The following is a 6,000-nucleotide window of genomic DNA, read 5'->3' on the forward strand; positions in this document are numbered from 1 at the left end:
GTACTTCAAAGATAAACCTCTAACCCTCACCTCACCCCAGGTACAAAGGAAGTGCAGAAGTTAAACCTCTCCCCAACACACAGGCAGTAAAAGACCTTCTGTACTAGGGACACAAACAAAACCAACAGAAAACAACAAACAAACAACAACAACAACAACAAAAAAAAAACAGAGGGAGAGAAGACTCCACAAAAGGTTAGACTTTCCAGATTTACGGGAGAAACGGTCTTTCATTTTCTAGGAGGACACAAGTGAGCTTTTTATCTAACCGAAGCTCAGGAAACCTAATAGCTGGAAAATGAAGATCATTAATAATTTCTTCTTTTAAGAGGTGTGATTATAAAATTAAAGAATGAGTCATTCTACTGTTTAGTCTATGAAAGTAGGAACTGGTTTTTCTTTTGTTTCTTTTTCTCCTCCCCTCCCCAGAGGAACACACAGATGATTTAAGCAGCCTTCGATTACAACATACCTAAAATAATAAAGCAATTGAGGAGGGAAAAAAATCAGCTGAAGGTGTAAACCCCCTCCAGGCTGGGTGACTGTGGTATATTTCATCTTCGCATTCTAAATCAATGCTAAGCAAAGCACAGAAATGTTTACCTTTGTCTGATCTCTAATTCCCTAAATTTATGTGGAATCATGCACAGATGCGCTGGAAACCAGCCTGGAAAAGCCTGGCATTTTAATTGATCCCAGAGCTTCTTGCCTCACGGCTCCTGCTGTGATGAAGTCTGCTACTTGTTCCAAAGATTCTCCGCCTGGTTGCCTAGCCACGGCAGCTGGCCAATCAAGGTGTTCGTATGCAGCGAAGGAAGTAACCAATCAATTTTTTAATTTCCTTCTGTAAACGGGAGTGAATCAGGGTGGATTTGAAATCTCATTAGTCAAAAGTAAGACGTGTAGTGTGCATTTTAACATATGTATTAGTTGAATACATTTGGCATTGAGTCATAAATTCTGAAGAATATTTGAAAGCCCATTTCAGACAAGTTTGAACCTTGAACCTTGAATTACTAACTTTTTAAAAATGTTTTATATTTTTACTAGTGCACTCCATGTATAAAATTTAAATAGACTTCTCCCCCTCCTAATTTAACACCCGCCTCCTTGAACACCAGTTTCTTATTAAAATTTCCTTTTAAAGACATTTTATTCTGTCAGTTTGGCTGGATTTATCCTCTCTCATGAGCAATACTCTGATGTAAGGCCCAGATTTCTTCCCATTTGGATGCTGAAACAGCCCCCTGATCCTAGTTCCTCCAATCCCTTCTAGAAGCCATACTCAATTGTCTTATAGTTTCTCCAATCTATTGTATAAGGCATCATCAATTGTCGTTACTTCAGTCCTCTTCTGGAAAACTTCTACTCAAATGCAGGCAGTCACGGCTTGAAGTGAGCACTTACTGATTGACATATTTCAGTACATTGTCTGGTATCTCTGAACCTCAGTTTCCTGATCTGTAAATATGGAAGTAATTAGGTCAAAGGAGATAATGTCTGTAAAGCACTTAATCAGGGTCATCTTATATTTGTACATATAAATATAAGTATCTTCTATTATTTCTTACTATTATTTCTTCTATTATTTCTTACTTATATTTGTATATGTATCTTCTATTATTTATATCTTCTATTATTTCTTACTATTATTTAATGTCTCCTTTTTTGTTAATCTTTTTATTATATCTTCGAGGTTTTTTATAATCTTGCCTTGATTCCATCCATCTGTCCATTCTTATTTGTAATAATCCTTCCCATATCTCATTTCTCATCACCATGTGTTCATCACTCTGATCAGACAGTCTCCTCATAGAGCCTCAAATTCTTCATGTTATACTGGTGTCATTCCTTAACTTCTACTGATCCTTCAACAGATATTCAAACTCATGTATCACTTTCTAGTGGAAGATTACTTCATTATAAGCTTTCACAAAATCATGTTAAATTACTTCCATAGATTTTTCTCAGTTTGTAATTATACATTGCTTGTACAGCTATTTAATTAATTGATGTTACCTCCCTGACAATGCAGGGATAACTGTGAGAACAGGAACAGTACAAGTTTTTGTTTTTCACTCTATTCCTAGAGCCTAATATGTAAGTATGTTATGAATATTTGTTGAGAGAATATTGTCAAATTCTTATCTACTGAAATGGGCTCTAATCTTGCCCCTTTTCCAGATCTGAAAAATCTTATCTTTTGAAACTCTATATTAATTCCATTGGAGGGAATCAATATTTAAACAAATATTTACTGAACACATTCTGCGTGCCCTATATTATAAAGGGTAATATAGACGAATTATTTTCCTAAACTTCATGGAGAAACACTGGATAAATAGATAAAATTTACTCAAAGCAAGTGCTTAACTCTGTGTGTGCATGTGTGTGTGTGCACGTGTGTGTGTGTTGGTGGAGTAGGAATGAAGCAGTGTGGTCCAGTAGAAAGAAACAGGGGACTGAGAAATCTGGCCTTTGATACTCGATCCTGAACAAACTTGGGTAAATCACTTCTCCTTTCTAGGCTTCTGTTTCCTTGTCTGTAACCTCAGCAGATTGAATCAGTATTTCTTTAAGATGCCTTCAAACTTTGTGGTTGAAATAAAACATGTTAAGGTATTAACATATCAGCAAGATTTTTTTTAAAAATCCTTTTATTTAAGGTTTATACGGATAAATAAATGTATTTAGTAAAATATAATTAGAATATTATATTGTGCTTTTCTCTAGGATACAATAAATTAACATTTCTAGTGGTTCTACAGTGGACTTTATAACCATCACTTTTTGACCTTTTAAAATTTATACAATAAGTACAGTATTGAAAAAAGAAATTGTGATAGGCCCCATGTGAGGGACTGGAGGTAAAATGAACAATGAAAGAAGTGTGGTCTTGGTCCTTATAGAGCTTATCATTAGTGCAGGGTGCATTCATTGTACTTGCCATTTTATACTTACTTTTTTTCTGTAGTTGAGATCTTTCACATTTCTGTATTTTTTTTTCTTTTTTTTTTTTTTTTTTTGAGACGGAGTCTTGCTCTGTCGCCCAGGCTGGAATGCAGTGGCGTGATCTCGGATCTCGCCTCACTGCAAGCTCCGCCTCTCGGGTTCACGCCATTCTCCTGCTTCAGCCTCCCGAGTAGCTGGGACTACAGGCGCCCGCCACCATGCCCGGCTAAATTTTTTGTATTTTTAGTAGAGACGGGGTTTCACCATGTTAGCCAGGATGGTCTCGATCTCCTGACCTCATGATCCGCCCACCTTGGCCTCCCAAAGTGCAGGGATTATAGGCTTGAGCCACTGCGCCCGGCCTAATATATCATTATTTACATGTGTTTCTTATTCTTGGTTGTTACTTATGTGCAAGTATTCTATTCTCATCAAAATTATAAATTTTTGGAGGTTGCATTGTGTGTGTGGGAATGATCCTAAATCACAAAATTTCATGCCAATTTTAGTTTTTAAATATTCTGTTTTGTTACTATGAATGTACATGAAAATTGTCAATGTATAGCGATATTTATTTGGAAATTGTTGTTGCTTTATATGCAATTAATGGCTAACACACATGGAATGGCTGTTATGCACCAGCATTTGCCATGATTATTTTAACTAATCCTCACAACTGTCTATGTGATACTGTTATCATTCCCATTTTATGAATGGAGAAACTGAGGCCAAGAGTTGTTAACACACTGGCCCAAAATATTGTTCAATGTATATGTGGGACTTCAAGTCAGGCTCTCTGGCTACTAAAGGCATGCCTTTTCCATGTTATGCATTTTCATATACTCATGTTTCCTTCACATTACTGAGAAAAATACAATTGCTCTGGTAATATAATAAATTCATAATAAATTTTTATTGAATCATATTTTTAGTAAAATCATGAAATTCATTTTGGAGCCATATAAATCTTTGTTTCTTTGTTCTTTTCTGTTTTCTAATAAATCCTACTAGCCTTTTTTTTTTTTTTTTTTTTTTTTTTTTTGAGGCAAGATCTCATTCTGTTATCCAGGTTGGAGTGCAGTGGCATGATCACAGCTCATGCAGCCTCAATCTCCCAGGCTCAAGCAATCCTCTTACCTCAGCCTCCCTTGTAGCTGGGACTACAGATGTGCACCACCATGAGTGGCTAATTTCCTTCCTTCCTTTCCTCCCTCCCTCCCTCCCTCCCTCCCTCTCTCTCTCTCTCTCTCTCTCTTTCTTTCTTTCTTTCTTTCTTTTTTGATACAGGGTCTTGCTCTGTCAGTTAGGCTCGGGTGCAGTGGCATGATCATCACTCACTGCAGCCTCCACCTTCTGGGTTCAAGCAATCTTTCTGATTGCTCAGCCTCTCGAGTAGCTGGGACTACAAGCATGCACCACCACACCTGGCTAATTTTATTATTACTACTTGTAGAGATGGGGGTCTCCCTGTGTCACTCAGGCCGTCTTGAACTCCTGGGTTCAAGCGATCCTCCCGTGTTGGACTCTTAAAGCGTTAGGCTTAACAGGCTTGAGCCACCGCACTGGGCATTGATAAGCCCTATTAGATTCAATAGAATTATCTAGGGGAGAGAAAACAGTGAGAACAGAAAGAAAAAACATCTGGAGCTATTTTATGCCAACTTGTGAATTTACATGATTTTAAGTGTTTGGAGATTTTTCTAAAGACATGTATTTTCAAAGCACCAAATTTTGTACTTCGGTTGCACGATATTATACGATCTTCAAAACAACCCTATGAAGTAGGTGCTATAATCATTCCCTTTTTAGGGGTAAGGAAATTAAGGCTTTGCAAGATTAAGACACTTGCCTAAATATTTACTCTGGGTTAAAATACCAACTTGCCTTTACCCACATCATAGTAAATAGTAAGACAACTTACTTGCTCCTTTCTCCTCTCATTTTCTTTCCCTCTTTCCTTACTGAATTTGCAGTCTACCAAAACATGTGACTTACTGATGTTCTATTATTATTCCTTGCTACAAGGAATAATAGTAATAATGGTAACATTTAACACTTAATAGTAATTTAACATTTAATAGTAATAATTATTAGTAATAGTAATAGTTAAACATTTATTAGTTATTAGTAATAGTAATAAACATTTGGTAGTAATTTAATATTTAATAGTAATAATGATAACATTTAACATTTAACACTTACTATATGTCAGGCATTGTTCTAAGCAATTTACATGTATTAATTTAATCTGTATAAAATTCCTATATGGTAGCTACTATTGTTGTGTCCCTTAATTGAGATAATGCATGAAATGTGTTAGGCATATCTTCTAGTATAAAGGAGAGTGTAGTGTAGAGTTTCAATTAATGCTAACCACTATTATTAATTTTGTCTGCACTTACATTTGGGGCACACACAGTTTTACATATGTTAATCTTTTACGCATTAACGTGAGGGCTTTCTATGTGTGTGTGTGTGTGTGTGTGTGTGTCTGTCTATAATTGCTATGCAATCACAGAATCTTAGACAAAAAGGGGAATATATAAACCAACATTCCAACAAATAGAGTAATTCATTTTCCAGCTTCTTTGACAGTTTTATTCTGTCATGTTCTTCTGACCTCTTACTGAATTCTGCTTAATGAGTTCACTGAGTTTTGAAGACATTTATTCATTTGATAGCTCTATTTTTTAGAAAGTCTTGTTTCGTATTGAGTTGAAATTAACCTTCCTGGGATGGTACCTGATTGTACAGAAAAACAATGTACCCTTGAACATTGAAATCAACTAGGTCTGGCCTTCAATCCTGACTCTATCATTTGCTAGCTGTGGCTCTAACTTAAGTTACTTAAGTTACTCAGTATCTCAATACCTCATTTTCTCTTTCTGTAAAAGGAAGATCATAATCCCTATTGCAGAGGGTTATTGTGGTGACTCATTGAAACACGTTTCCATTATTAAGTAGTGCACTCACAGGGTGCTTTGTACCAATTTACTCTGCCCCCGTACTTTCACATCTGGCAGGCCATGCCCTCCCCTCTGCACCATG

At 36.2% G+C, this 6,000-nt stretch overlaps 1 long non-coding RNA gene across 4 annotated transcripts in view; it reads right to left on the reverse strand.

Annotated features, from left to right (window-relative positions):
* LOC107967041 (uncharacterized) overlaps positions 1-771 on the reverse strand; it is a 41,225-nt gene extending 40,454 nt beyond the window's left edge. For 2 of the 4 annotated variants that reach the window (XR_001707207.3, XR_008538006.1), the window contains exon 1: positions 604-736. This is a non-coding gene — a long non-coding RNA (uncharacterized LOC107967041). Of the gene's footprint in view, positions 1-603 lie in introns of all 4 variants that reach the window. The other 2 variants (XR_008538007.2, XR_008538005.1) reach the window with 2 other exon arrangements.
* Positions 772-6,000: the final 5,229 nt, after the last annotated feature.

This window comes from Pan troglodytes, chromosome 9 (assembly GCF_028858775.2).
Source record: "Pan troglodytes isolate AG18354 chromosome 9, NHGRI_mPanTro3-v2.0_pri, whole genome shotgun sequence".
NCBI classification, from domain to species: domain Eukaryota; kingdom Metazoa; phylum Chordata; class Mammalia; order Primates; family Hominidae; genus Pan; species Pan troglodytes.